This window comes from Canis aureus, chromosome 14 (genome assembly GCF_053574225.1).
Source record: "Canis aureus isolate CA01 chromosome 14, VMU_Caureus_v.1.0, whole genome shotgun sequence".
Lineage (NCBI taxonomy): Eukaryota > Metazoa > Chordata > Mammalia > Carnivora > Canidae > Canis > Canis aureus.
Genome location: NC_135624.1, coordinates 51,782,665 through 51,796,276, shown reverse-complemented (window position 1 = coordinate 51,796,276; position 13,612 = coordinate 51,782,665). Strand labels below are relative to the sequence as shown.

The window sequence follows — 13,612 nt, the reverse complement described above, 5'->3', positions numbered from 1 at the left end:
AAATCTCACAGAGGAAGACATAGACATGGCCAACATGCATATGAGAAAATGCTCTGCATCACTTGCCATCAGGGAAATACAAATCAAAACCACAATGAGATACCACCTCACACCAGTGAGAATGGGGAAAATTAACAAGGCAGGAAACCACAAATGTTGGAGAGGTTGCGGAGAAAAGGGAACCCTCTTACACTGTTGGTGGGAATGTGAACTGGTGCAGCCACTCTGGAAAACTGTGTGGAGATTCCTCAAAGAGTTAAAAATAGACCTGCCCTACGACCCAGCAATTGCACTGTTGGGGATTTACCCCAAAGATTCAGATGCAATGAAACGCCGGGACACCTACACCCCGATGTTTATAGCAGCAATGGCCACAATAGCCAAACTGTGGAAGGAGCCTCGGTGTCCATCGAAAGATGAGTGGATAAAGAAGATGTGGTCTATGTATACAATGGAATATTACTCAGCTATTAGAAATGACAAATACCCACCATTTGTTTGGATGTGGATGGAACTGGAGGGTATTATGCTGAGTGAAGTAAGTCAGTGGAGAAGGACAAACATTATATGTTCTCATTCATTTGGAGAACATAAATAATAGTGAAAGGGAATATAAGGGAAGGGAGAAGAAATGTGTGGGAAATATCAGAAAGAGAGACAGAACGTAAAGACTGCTAACTCTGGGAAAAGAACTAGGGGTGGTAGAAGGGGGGAGTGAACGGGTGACAGGCACTGGGGGTTATTCTGTATGTTGGTAAATGGAACACCAATAAAAAATAAATTAAAAAAAAACAAAACAGGTCCTTTTAATTACAGCTAAGTCTTATTATTTTATTAAAAATGGGAACAGATTTAACTTTGCACTGTGTTCCTACCATACAAAACAACCCAAACTCAGAGTTTCAGTTATTGTTACCTTGTCAAAAATAAAAATAGGGGATCCCTGGGTAGCTCAGCGGTTTGGCACCTGCCTTTGGCTCAGGCCGTAATCCTGGAAACCGAGGATCGAGTCCCACATTGGGCTCCCTGCATGGAGCCTGCTTCTCCCTCTGCCTCTCTCTTTCATGAATAAATAATCTTTTTAAAAATAAATTAAACAAATAAATAAATAAATATAAAAATAACTGAACACTCATAACTACCTTAAAGAGTCATTTGAAAGATCAATAATGTACTAGAGGCAAATACCTTCTGTTTTATAACAAAAGACATTACACTTACTTGGGCACAGGTAGTTTTGCTTATTAGCTTCAATATTCCTACTTGGCATTCTTGCAACACCATAGCTGTTCTTTGCCTTTAGTGAAAGCATAGAGCTCATGGAGCATGTTCCATTGAGAACCCTGACTTCTCACAGCTATGAAGGAAATGAAGATTTACAAAGGAAGTTCTTAACTCTCTGGCTAAGAAAGAGATAACAAAACTAAACAGAAAATTTGAGTTTGTTATCACATCCTGAAAACATATGCTTGCTACCTACTGCTAAGTGAACAATCCAGAAATAACTTATTTCTTTTCGTAGTGAATTAAGAATAACATTGAAGTGGGGTACCTGGATGGCACAATAAGTTAAGTGTCCGACTCTTTATTTCAGCTCCGGTCATGATCTTGGGGTCATGAGATCAAGCCCCACATTGGACTCCGTGCTCAGCAGGGAGTCTGCTTGGGATTCTCTCTTCCTCTCCCTCTCCCTTTGCTCCTCTCTCCTCCCCTCCACCCCCACTCATGCTCTCTCTCTAAAATAATAAAGAAATCTGTAAAAAAAAAAAAAAAGAATAACATTGAGGAATTATGGAGATGTAGTGTTTTAAGAATTATGGACATACTCAGGAAAGGGTAAAGAAGTCCCCTCTTTTCTTCTATCCTGGACAATACTGAGATGTACAAAAGACACAGAATAAGAAAAATCTAATAATTAAAGCAAGATTTCTATTTGGAAACAGACTCTCAAAGGACTGTGCTAGGAGTTACATTATTCTTTAAGGATTAAGGTAACAAAATATTAGTCATATACAGAACCCATATTTGTCTTGTACAAATAAAAGCAATAGTTTGAGAGAGGGAGCAAAACTGCTTTTTATTCTTACAGTGCACCCTCATTTTGAGTTCTTCAAACCAGAATCTTCAAAGGAAAGGCCCAGCTAAGATCTATTCAGAAGCTTTCCCTTCTATGTTAATAAGTGGCCCATCAAACCACTGTCCAGACTCTCTTAGATTAGGAGTTCACCCAGCCTAACTCCGAGAGTTCAAATGGCCCATTCTGCAGGCTCTCTGATCAGGCAACTATTCGTCTAGCATTCCTCCTTCCAAGCTCTAATTCTCCTTTTTCCTTTTTCTCTCCTTGCTATATACTTTGAGTCATGAATATAAATCTTCAACACAGTCCATTTAGCATTGCTCTTTTCCTGAAGAACGCAGCGCAGGGCTATACTGAGAAGCAAATGGGTGAGTCCAATCAGCTATAGACAGTTTGCCTCCAGAGAGTTAGGTAAGATGAGCTTTTTAAAGATGAACCATTTACTCATTTACTTATTCCACGAATATTTAGTGAGTTCCAACCATATGTCAGGCACACTGCTAAAAGCCAGGGATTGAATGGTGAGCCAAAACACAGTCCCTGACTTCATTGGGACTAAGGGCTCACGAAGAAGTGATACCTTAATAACTGTACACATAAGTGTAAACCTACAGCTGTGATGAGTGTTATGAAAGGTATTGGGCCTTGTGAGCACTGAGAAGGGATATGGGCTAGTGGGAGTGTTCAGGAAGGCTTCCCTGAGGAAGTGACAATGGGAGACCTGTACAAGAATGAGCCAGAAGGAGGGAAGGTGGGGGAGAGAGCTGCAGGCAGAGTGAGAACACACAGGCCCTGCTGAGGAACGGAGCACAGCAAGTTGTGAAGCCAAGTGTGAAGCCAAAAGAAAGCCAGTCTGGCTGGAGAACAGACAAGGAGGGACCCAGAAGAGCCTGAAGAGGCAGGAGGGACCCAATCCAACAGAGAGAGCTAAGCAGTTTTGACTTTCCAAGGAGCAATGGGAAACCCAGAAGGGTTTTAAACAAGGAGATGATGGTTTGGGTTTTCAGAAAATTCCAATAAAACAGTGTCACATATGTAATCCACATACTCACTAATTAAACTCTTCTGATTAGTCAGTTTAGCTCTAGACTCTGTTCTTAACAAAACCAAAAAGGTAATTCACCCAAATGCATGATTTGACTATTTGGTAAAATAGAACAGAGGACAGGGAAGCATAGCCCCCAAATTTTTGTTTGGGGACCTTAAACTAGTCCCTACATTTCTCTAGCCCCTGTTTCCTCACTTATAAAATGAAGAGATGGACACCAGGACCACTCAAACCCATTCTGTCTCTAGGACTCTGACTAGAAAAAGAAAAAAAAAATACACTTAAAAAAACCCAAGTGGCCAATAAACATAAAGAGATGCTGATATTCATTCATAATGAGGGAAATTAAAATGCATTAGACTGGCACAAAATCATGGCTGGCAAGGATGTGAAACAACGGGTACCCATACTACTAAGTAGGAATGTAAACTGGTGCAACCACTTTGCAGAACAATTTGGCAGTATCTGGAAAGACTGAAAATGTACACAACCTATGACTTAGCACTTCCACCCACAGATACATATCCTAAATAAGCTTTCACACGCATGCACAGGAAATTACATCTAAGAATATTCATAGCAGCATCATCTTGGAACTAAAAACAGCCTAAATATCAGCAAAAAGAATACAGAAATATAGTATATTCATAAAATGGAAAACAATATAGCAGTGGAAATGAGTGAAGTGGAGCAATATATACGAAGAAAGCTGACTTTCATATACAAGAATGAGTGGAATACCAACTAAGAAGGATATATTTGACATACCTTTTATATGTTTAATATTTGTACAATGAATCTATATATTGCTTTGTAATACACTCAATTTTAATAAGAGTACAGAGAGATACATAGGAAAGCTAAATGACAAATTTGAGACAGTAGTTACCTCGAAAGGATAGGGAAGGCTATATGACCAGGGAAGGTGCTTTAATTCAATGTGTAATATTTTAATAGCTTAAAGTAGGTGGTGGAGGCCCAGGTAATTATTATGTTATTCTTTATACCTTTTTGAAGTGGAAAATATTATTTTTTTAAAAAGATTTATTTATTTATTTATTTATGATAGAGAGAGGGAGAGAGGGAGAAACACAGGAGGAGGGAGAAGCAGGCTCCAATGCTGGGAACCTGACGCGGGACTGACGCGGGACTGGATCCCAGGAATCCAGGATTGCACCCTGGGCCAAACCGCTGAGCCACCCAGGGATCCCTTGAACTGGAAAATTTTCTTAACAACATCAACAAAAAAGAACAGAAGAAAAACACATTGTTTCTCAAATCGAATTTGCCAAAACAGCAGAACCTGATGTCATATAGGTACCACCTTGAGGAAAAAAGGGGTTGGGTCTTGAACCAGAAAGATCTGGGTTCCAGGCATGGATATGTCAATAAGTAACCATGTGCTCCTAGATGAATCCTCCAGTGCTTCAAGTGTTAGTTTCCTCCTCTGTAACCAAGGAAGTTGCAACAGATGATATCTAAGGTCCTTCCCTTACAGATCTAAAATCTCATGGTTTTCTATTGTGCTCACTACTTGCCATCTCAGCAGGGGCTCTGACGCCAGGCAGCAGAAGGCCCATGCAATGGTTTCCCCACTCAGATCATTTGAAATCTAGATTAAGGTTTTAAAATTTCCATTTATTTATTGACCCATAAAATCTTTTATGTTTTTATTCTCTTGCTCACACCAGTATTAGTATTAGTTTGCAATTCTGTTTTAACAGAGTACCGCCAGACTGGGTGGCTTTATTTTCTCACAGTTGTGGAGCCTAGTAGTCTAAGATCAAGGTGGGAACAGGGCTGGTTCCTTCTAAAGCCTCTCACCATGCCTTATCTTTTTCCTGTGTCCTCGCGTTGCCTCTCACCTGTGTATGTCTCTGTCCAGCTTTTCTCTTCTTACAAGAATACTAGTCATGTTGGATTAGGGTCTACTGAAAAATCCTCATTTTAACTTAATTATTTCTGTAAAGATCTTATCTCCAAGTAGTCACAGTCTGAGATACTAGGAGTTAGGATTTCAACATATGAACTTTGCTGAGGACACAACTGAACCCGTAACAATAGAAAAGCTTTAAATCTTCATACTGACGGGTTTGTAGGAAGAGAGCAAAACTACTAACTTAAACTAATTTAAATTTGTTAACCGTTCTAATTTTATAACTGTTTGCTTCTAGTTACTAAAATGTCACACTTTTCCATAATTAACCTATGGACAATTTGTATTTAGGGCTGCTTAAAATTGGGTACATCAATTATTACATATCTAGGTATGCTATTCAAGCAAGGTTAATTCTTTCTGACATTAAAAATAAATAACTGTCTTTTAACAAAAATTCATTGTCTAGAAATAATCTGATTGGAAAAACACCACACAACTGGTTTCCACGAACTAACATCTGGTGCCAAAAATGACATACATATGATTTCCTCAGCATTTATTTCAATAGGCTCTGCTAATCAACAGACATCGCCATTCCATAGTCTATAGCAACACATATGGCATTGTACGAGGCACAGTTGGCCAGTCTGTCCCATTTCCAGCATGCTGCTCACTTAATTTAGCCCAGTGAGTGACAAATTGAACTCTGTTGGCTTGGCCTGCAAAAGTCTCAATGTCTGCTAACCCACACAGAGCCTCCTTTCTTGAGCCTGTAAGCCACAGGAAAGAGAGCCAGGTCTCATTAGGGCAAAACCATCAAAGGACACTGAGGATCATGGAAACTGGCCATTTCGGAACAGTTAATACGCCAAAACTTAAAATGCCCAATGTGGGCAGCTGAAGGACACTGTTCTTAAGCCACATTGTTATTTTTAACCTAGATAAAATGTGGTTTAGACCAAGTCATACCAAAGGCAGGTGAATACAGCATCAAAGCATGTCCCAAAAGAATAGGTATTTACAAGATCCAAATTCATTCAAGAAAATAAAGGAGAGAAAAAAAAATTAAAATTAAAAAAAAAAAAAGAGGAGAGAAAGAGAAAAACAGAGATTATCAAACACTAATGTCAGATCCTGGCCTTAAAAAATAGTACTTGAATAAGGTAGTCATTAGCAGAAGGTTACAAGTCCAGCCTCCCCAAAGTCTTCTATGTGACTCTAAAGGGCCTACAATACTCTTGAAAGATGAAGATCCAAGTTCTCAAATCAGATTTTGATGATTCAGACAGAGGTCCACAATTACCTATATCTTAAGTAAAAGTAAACAGCTACCCGCTCCTCAATCAATGCTCACCAAATCTACACCAATGCTGTTTTTAATGTAACGAACAGAGCAGAAATTCAGCAGAGAATTCACATTGTTTACCTTGGTAAAGAATAGGTATTGGTGGTAGTATCAAGTGTCAATATGGAGGTCTCCTGGGAAACTAGCTCTTGACCTCTGGGAATTATCCTGTTGACACCTTAAGTTCTTGTTATTATTAAGTGGAAGAAGTGTTAATTATATCAGTTACTAAAAATGAAGTAAGAGCTCTAATCTGTGACAATTAAAATTATTCTTATAGACTAGGTCAGAATAAGCCTCAATAATTAATATTATTTTTAGAAGTTGATCACACTTTGTAGAATTTCCTAAGACCATACTAATAGTTACTTCCATTTTTACCAAAATAGTACAAGTATATGCATATATAAAAAGTTAACACTAAACTTATGTCATCATATATGAAAATTTAAAATTTCAAAAAATTTTCAAAATTTCATCTATGAAAATATGAAAAATCAAGGCAGATTTTACAACCTGTCCATAGCAGAATCTATTGTGCCACTCCACCAGAAATCCTTAAGTTCTTTGTGTTTCACACATTTTTTCACATAGGTGCCAGATAATTTTCCTTTAATTTCGAAGTAACTTTACTAGGTACTCTGTGTGTGCTGCAATAAAACTTTCACCAAATCGGGGCACCTGGGTGGCTCAGCAGTTGGGCATCTGCCTTTGGCTCAGGGCATAATCCCAGGGTCCTGGGATCGAGTCTCACATCAGGTTCCCCACAGGGAGCCTGCTTCTCCCTCTACCTATGTCTCTGCCTCTCTTTCTGTGTCTCTCATGAATAAATAAATAAAATCTTAAAACAAAACAAAACAAAAAAGAACATTCATCAAGTCAATGTGCAAACACAGCTTAAAATACCAGAACTTCAAACTGGAAGTTTGGTTCATTAGACTTGCCATTAAAAAATACTTTGGAGCACCTGAATGGCTCAGTCATTAAGTGTCCAACTCCCAGTTTTTCGGCCCAAGTCATGAGATCAAGCCCTGCATCAGGCTCCACGCTCAGCATACAATCTGCTTGGGATTCTCTGCCTCCGCCCCTCCTCCCACTCACATGTGCACACACTCTTTCTCTCTCAAATAAATTAATTGATTAAACCTAAAAAATATAGGGATGCTTGGGTGGCTCATCTGCCTTTGGCTCAGAGCATAATCCTGTGGTCCTGGGATCAAGTCCCACATCAGGCTCCCTGTGGGGAGCCTGCTTCTCTGCCTGTGTCTCTGTCTCTGTGTGTCTTTCATGAATAAATACATAAAATCTTTTTTAAAAATCTAAAAAAATATATATATATATTAAAGGATAAGCAAAATCCAGCAAAATATTCATGGTTTGAAAACTAAACAAACATACAATTTTATTTTAGGGTTCCTTTAGAGAAATTTAAGTGTTGATGTATAGAATATTAGCAACTAAGGGAAGAACGGGTCAAAGATCATTCCTTAAAATGCCAACTAGGGGATCCCTGGGTGGCTCAGCGGTTTGGCACCTGCCTTCGGCCCAGGGCATGATCTTGGGAAGTCCCGGGATCGAGTCCCATGTGGGGCTCCCTGCATGGAGCTGGCTTCTCCCTCTGCCTGTGTCTCTGCCTCTCTCTCTCTCTCTCTCTGTCTCTCAGGAATAAATAAATAAAATCCTAAAAATATATAAATAAAAATAACTGCCAACTAAAAATCAGATCAAAAATGAAAATGCCGCTTCTCTAAAACTTCCACAAGCTCTCACCACTGCATCCACTTGCCTATCTGTAGCTGGCTGCATGTATGGTATTCTCTCTTCCCTCCTACTACTGTGAATGATGTTTCCATTTTCCTAAGGCTAACCACTCCACTTTGTAAATCAGACTTCATCCACTCTTAGCCACTCAACAGGGCAGGCTCCACCAATTCTCCCCCCTTTTCCTACATCATTAATTTTCCTACTCAAGCATCCAGTTGGCAAATGTTGGAACATAAACAGGCTATATTTCCCATCTTAAAAAAAAAAAATTCTTTGTCTCCATTTATAACTTCTGTCCCATCTCTCTGCTCTACATTACAGCAAAATTTAAAAAGCCGTCTCTCTTTGCTGTCTCCAATTCAGATCCTTCGACTATCCCTTAAACCTATTCTAATAAGTCTGTCTCTACCACCATTCCACTCAACTGCTCTTCTTTATGTCGCCAATGACCTTCATATGGCTAAATCCAATGGTCAATTCTCAGTCCTTATTATCCTTTTTCTGTCAGCAGCATCACACACACAGTGGATTGCTCCTTCTTTTCTCAAAACACTATCTTGGCTCCAGAATTTCCTCATCACTACCTCACTGGAGACTTTCTCAGTCTCTGCTGAGTCTTCCTCATGTCCCAAGCCTCTAAACATTGAAGTAGTCCAGGGCTCAGATCTTGAGTCTCTTCTTCTCATAATTTATACTCATTCTCTGGGTAACTTCATCCAGTCTCATACCTTTAAATACCAACTATTCAGCATATACTGATGTTTCCTGAATGTTTATTTCCAATTTGGTTCTCTCCCCTGAACTCCAACCTCATATATTCCTTTGCAACTTCTACCAACTCTCCTTGAATAGCTAATAGACATCTCCAATGTAATATGCCCAAAGCTGAACCTCTGACCTTCCCCTCCAAACCTGCTCCTTCCACAATCTTCCCCATCTCAATAAATAGCAACTCCAAACTTCCAATGGCTCAGACAGAAAACTTCAGCATCATCCTTGACTCTTGTCTTTCTCTCACTTCCCACATCCAAACCATCATCAAATTTTCTGGGTTCTACCTTTGAAAAATATGAAATATATAAAAACATATCTAAAATCTGACTACTACTCATCACTCCAACAGACCATTATGTTTCAACTATATAAGCAAGAGCCTCCTACCTGGTCTCTGCCCCCTATTATTCTCCATGCAGACATCAAAGTGACCCTTAAAGTTAGATTATATCATTCTCTGTCAGAATCGTCCAACGACTTTCCATCCCACTAAGGTAAAAGCCAAAGTCTTTGCAATGGCCTTCAAGGTCTCACATGAGGGTACTAGGTTACCTCATCTCCCACTACATTTCCCCTACCTAACTCCACTCCAGCCACCCAGTGCCTGCTATTCCAGGCACACCATCAATTCAGAGCCTTTCCACCCTTTCTGTCCTCAGCTTAGTTTACTCTTTCCCATTACAGCCACATGCTACAACCCTGATTTCTTCAGGTCTTTGCCCAAACATTACTCCTGAGTGAGGCTTCCCTAACAATTCTATTTATAACTGTAACACTCCCATATTCCCCTTCCCTGCTGTTTCTCTATGGCAGTCATTGATATTTCCCCATTGTGATAATGACAGTATTGATAAACTGCATGTTTTTTTTTTAAGGTTTTTTTTTTTTTTAATTTTTATTTATTTATGATAGTCACAGAGAGAGAGAGAGAGAGAGAGGCAGAGACACAGGCAGAGAGAGAAGCAGGCTCCATGCACCGGGAGCCCGATGTGGGATTCGATCCCGGGTCTCCAGGATCGCTCCCTGGGCCAAAGGCAGGCGCCAAACCGCTGCGCCACCCAGGGATCCCTAGGTTTTTTTTTTTTTATGATAAACATAGAGAGAGAGAGAGAGAGAGAGAGAGACAGGCAGAGGGAGAAGTAGGGTCCATGCTGGGAGCCCGACACAGGACTCGATCCCAGGACCCAGGACCACACCCTGGGCCAAAGGCAGGTGCGAAACCGCTGAGCCACCCAAGGATCCCCTTTTTAAGTTTTTTTAAATTTATTCATAAGAGACACAGAGAGAGACGCAGAGACATAGGCAGAGGGAGAAGCAGGCTCCTCAAGGGGAGCCCAATGCAGAACTCAATCCCAGGACCCTGAGATCATGACCTGAGCCAAAGGCAGATGCTCAACTACTGAGCCACCCAGGCATGCCTAAACTGCATGTTCTTGATTTTAAATTTATTTTTGACCCTGTGACCAAAATGGAAGTGAAAGAGAATAGGGATTTTTGTACACAGCTATATCCTCAGAGCCTAGGAAAGTTCCTGGCACACTGTGGAGAATAAATATTTGTTGAATGAATGAAAGAATGAGAATATGATAGGATTTAAACTATACATTATGTTTTAAACTTTGATGTAATATAATTTAATTTTTTTTTTTTATATGATAGTCTCACAGAGAGAGAGAGAGAGAGAGAGAGAGAGGCAGAGACACAGGCAGAGGGAGAAGCAGGCTCCATGCATCGGGAGCCCGATGTGGGATTCGATCCCAGGTCTCCAGGATCGCGCCCTGGGTCAAAGGCAGGCGCCAAACCGCTGCACCACCCAGGGATCCCTGATGTAATATAATTTATCAATATTTTTATTAGTTCTATTTTAACATCTTGTTTAAAATACCATTCTCAACTCACATTTAGCTTTATGCCATTTCTTAAAAAAAAAAAAAAAAAAAAAACTATCAATCATAAAGGAAGAAACTGTTAGGGTTCCTTACTTCTTCCTGACTGATGACAATATGAACAAAGCTAAAAGACAAAGAACTGACAGAGAGAAGATCCACAATATAAAGATTTCCTTGAAACTCGAAGGCAAAAAACAAAACCAAAACACAAATGGTAAATGAATAACACTGATGATGGAGCAAATTCACAGAGGGGAAGATCCAACAGGTCAAAAATCCTAAGAAATATCATTTTATTCTCATGAAATGGGCAACAAGCAAGCTGTCAATAATGAATGGTGATAAGGATGTAGATAAATTGTACCTCTTCCTCTACTGGTGGATATATAAATCGGTACATAAAATAATTACATTTCTTTGCTTTTGTTACAAGAAATATAATTTTTAAGATTTCAGAGAATTCTGTTAAATGTATATGGAATTCTGGAATACATATAAATGAATATAAATGCATAGATTATTATACATAAATTTCTCCTATATTTTCTTATGCCCACATTTCCAGTCAAAGGACTGCAGTAGCCAATGGAGTGGAGTTGCAAACATTATTAAGACCTATTAGGGAAGATAGTGTAAGCAATTTGAGACACAAGGATTCAAAGGAAGCAAGTAATTAGTGGAAGAAAACATATATGTATAAGCCAACACAGTTTTCACTATATTTAGAATAGTTTTCCAAATACAATTTTCAAATCCCTCAGATATTTAATAAGATAGTAAAACACCAAGATGCCTGGGTGGCTCAGTTGGTTAAGCAGCCGACTCTTAATTTCAGCTTAGGTCATGATCTCAGGGTTGTGAAATGAAGCCCCACATTGGGTTTGAGGCTCCATGCTTCGTGGAGAATCTGCTCAAGATTCTCTCCCTCTCCCTCTCCCTCTGCCCCTTCACCACCCCATGCTCACTCTCATGTGCTCTCTCTCAAATAAATCTTTAAAAAAAGAAAGATAGAAAACCATTTTTTCTAACACCAGGGTCAATAAATAACACTTGAACTAAAATTTAGGCAAACTTGTCCATGCTATGCAATTGACTTCCGATCTTAACAAGAAGCCGCATTCAGTCCTCCAAATGAGATCATTTTAAAGTTTCCCTATCGGAACCAAATCATTTTAATTGCCAGTGTCCCAAACCTGAAGCCCAGGACGTGCCAGCAAGGTGCATCCATTACTGACAGAGAAACAGAGACCACCAAGGAAGGAAAAGCCTTTGAGTTTCTGCCAAAATAAAAGGCATCAGCATTCTCTTCCAACCAATCACTATCTTACATGGCCTTGGGCCAGAAGGGCTTCTGGTTACCTAATCTCTTGAAGCATAAACAAGGTCTTCAGGATTCTGGTATTGTCACTTTTGTAGAACAAGAGTATCAACGACATTTAGAAGATAAGGCATCACTTTGGCATGGAATCTGGCAGCAGAATTCCTTTTCAGGGCTTCCAGTGGAAGAACTCACCTACCTTGTGGAGAAAAACAACAGCCATTCAAAGGAAGGATAGTTAGCCGGGAGGCAGGAAACAGGAGGCCAGGTTCTGTGTGCCTAGGTAATTCTACAGGGCCAACCTGGCTAAATTTGTAATCTCTTTATTTGTAAGATGAGAATAAATATAAGGCAAAAATGCAAATCAATATATATAGTGTCATAAACCTGTACAGCAATTTCTCAACAGTCACTCCTTAGTTCCAAACAAACTCAAGTAACCACAAGGCAGGCCTAACTTATGTCACATCACAGAGTGGGGAAAGGAACTAACATTTCTAAATCAGGCCATCATGACTTCCCAGTGCCTGGCACACAGAAGACACTCTATCAAGTCTGATTTAATCCTCAAGACAACTCTACAAGACAGTATGATTAGCTCCACTATAGATGAAAACCAACTGAGGAGAATCAAGTAAACTGTCCACAGTAAAAAACAAAACAAAACAAAACAAAAACAGAAACCACTACAACAGGGCAGCCCCAATGGCGCAGCTGTTTAGCGCTGCCTACAGCCCAGGGCATGATCCTGGAGACCGGGGATGGAGTCCCACGTCGGGTCCCTGCATGGAGCCTGCTTCTCCCTCTGCTTGTGTCTCTGCCTCTCTCTCTCTCTCCCTGTGTCTCTATGAATGAATAAATAAAATCTTAAGGGATCCCTGGGTGGCGCAGCGGTTTGGCGCCTGCCTTTGGCCCAGGGCGCGATCCTGGAGACCCGGGATCGAATCCCACGTCGGGCTCCCGGTGCATGGAGCCTGCTTCTCCCTCTGCCTGTGTCTCTGTCTCTCTCTCTCTCTGTGACTATCATAAATAAATAAAAATTAAAAAAAATAAAAGACAACTAAATAAAATCTTAAAAAAAAAAAAAAAAGAAATTTGATTAAAAAAAAAACAAAACACTACAACACCCCAGTAAGTACTCAAACCTCCATCAGTCTAAGTCCAAAGCACTGGCTAATTCACCCGTACCAGTGCTGTCCAACAGAAAAACAACACGAGTCACAGGTCCAATTTTGAATTTTCTAGCAGTCGCATTAAAAAAGTAAAAGGAACCAATGAAATTTATTTTAATCATTTATTTTATATAATTATGTCAAAATATTATCAATTCATTGTATACTCAATATTAATATTTAAATAATACATTATTTTTTCTTTTCATACTAAGTCTTCAGAATCCAGTATACATTTAACCCTTGAATATTTTGATTTGGACCAGTCAATTTAGTGCTCAAATGCCACCCACAGCTACTTGTCAGTCCAGGCCTCTACCTGGGACAGTCCATGCCTATACCAAAA

At 39.7% G+C, this 13,612-nt stretch overlaps 1 protein-coding gene across 19 annotated transcripts in view; it reads right to left on the bottom strand.

The window, feature by feature from the left end:
• The window catches only part of CRACD (capping protein inhibiting regulator of actin dynamics), a 279,581-nt gene that overhangs the window by 211,646 nt on the left and 54,323 nt on the right, over positions 1-13,612 (bottom strand). For 2 of the 19 annotated variants that reach the window (XM_077848094.1, XM_077848088.1), the window contains exon 3: positions 12,136-12,293. The exons of the other annotated variants lie outside the window; for them this stretch is intronic. The gene's annotated coding sequence lies outside the window, so the exon portion shown is untranslated. The remainder of the gene's footprint in view (positions 1-12,135; positions 12,294-13,612) is intronic. 19 annotated transcript variants of the gene reach the window in all.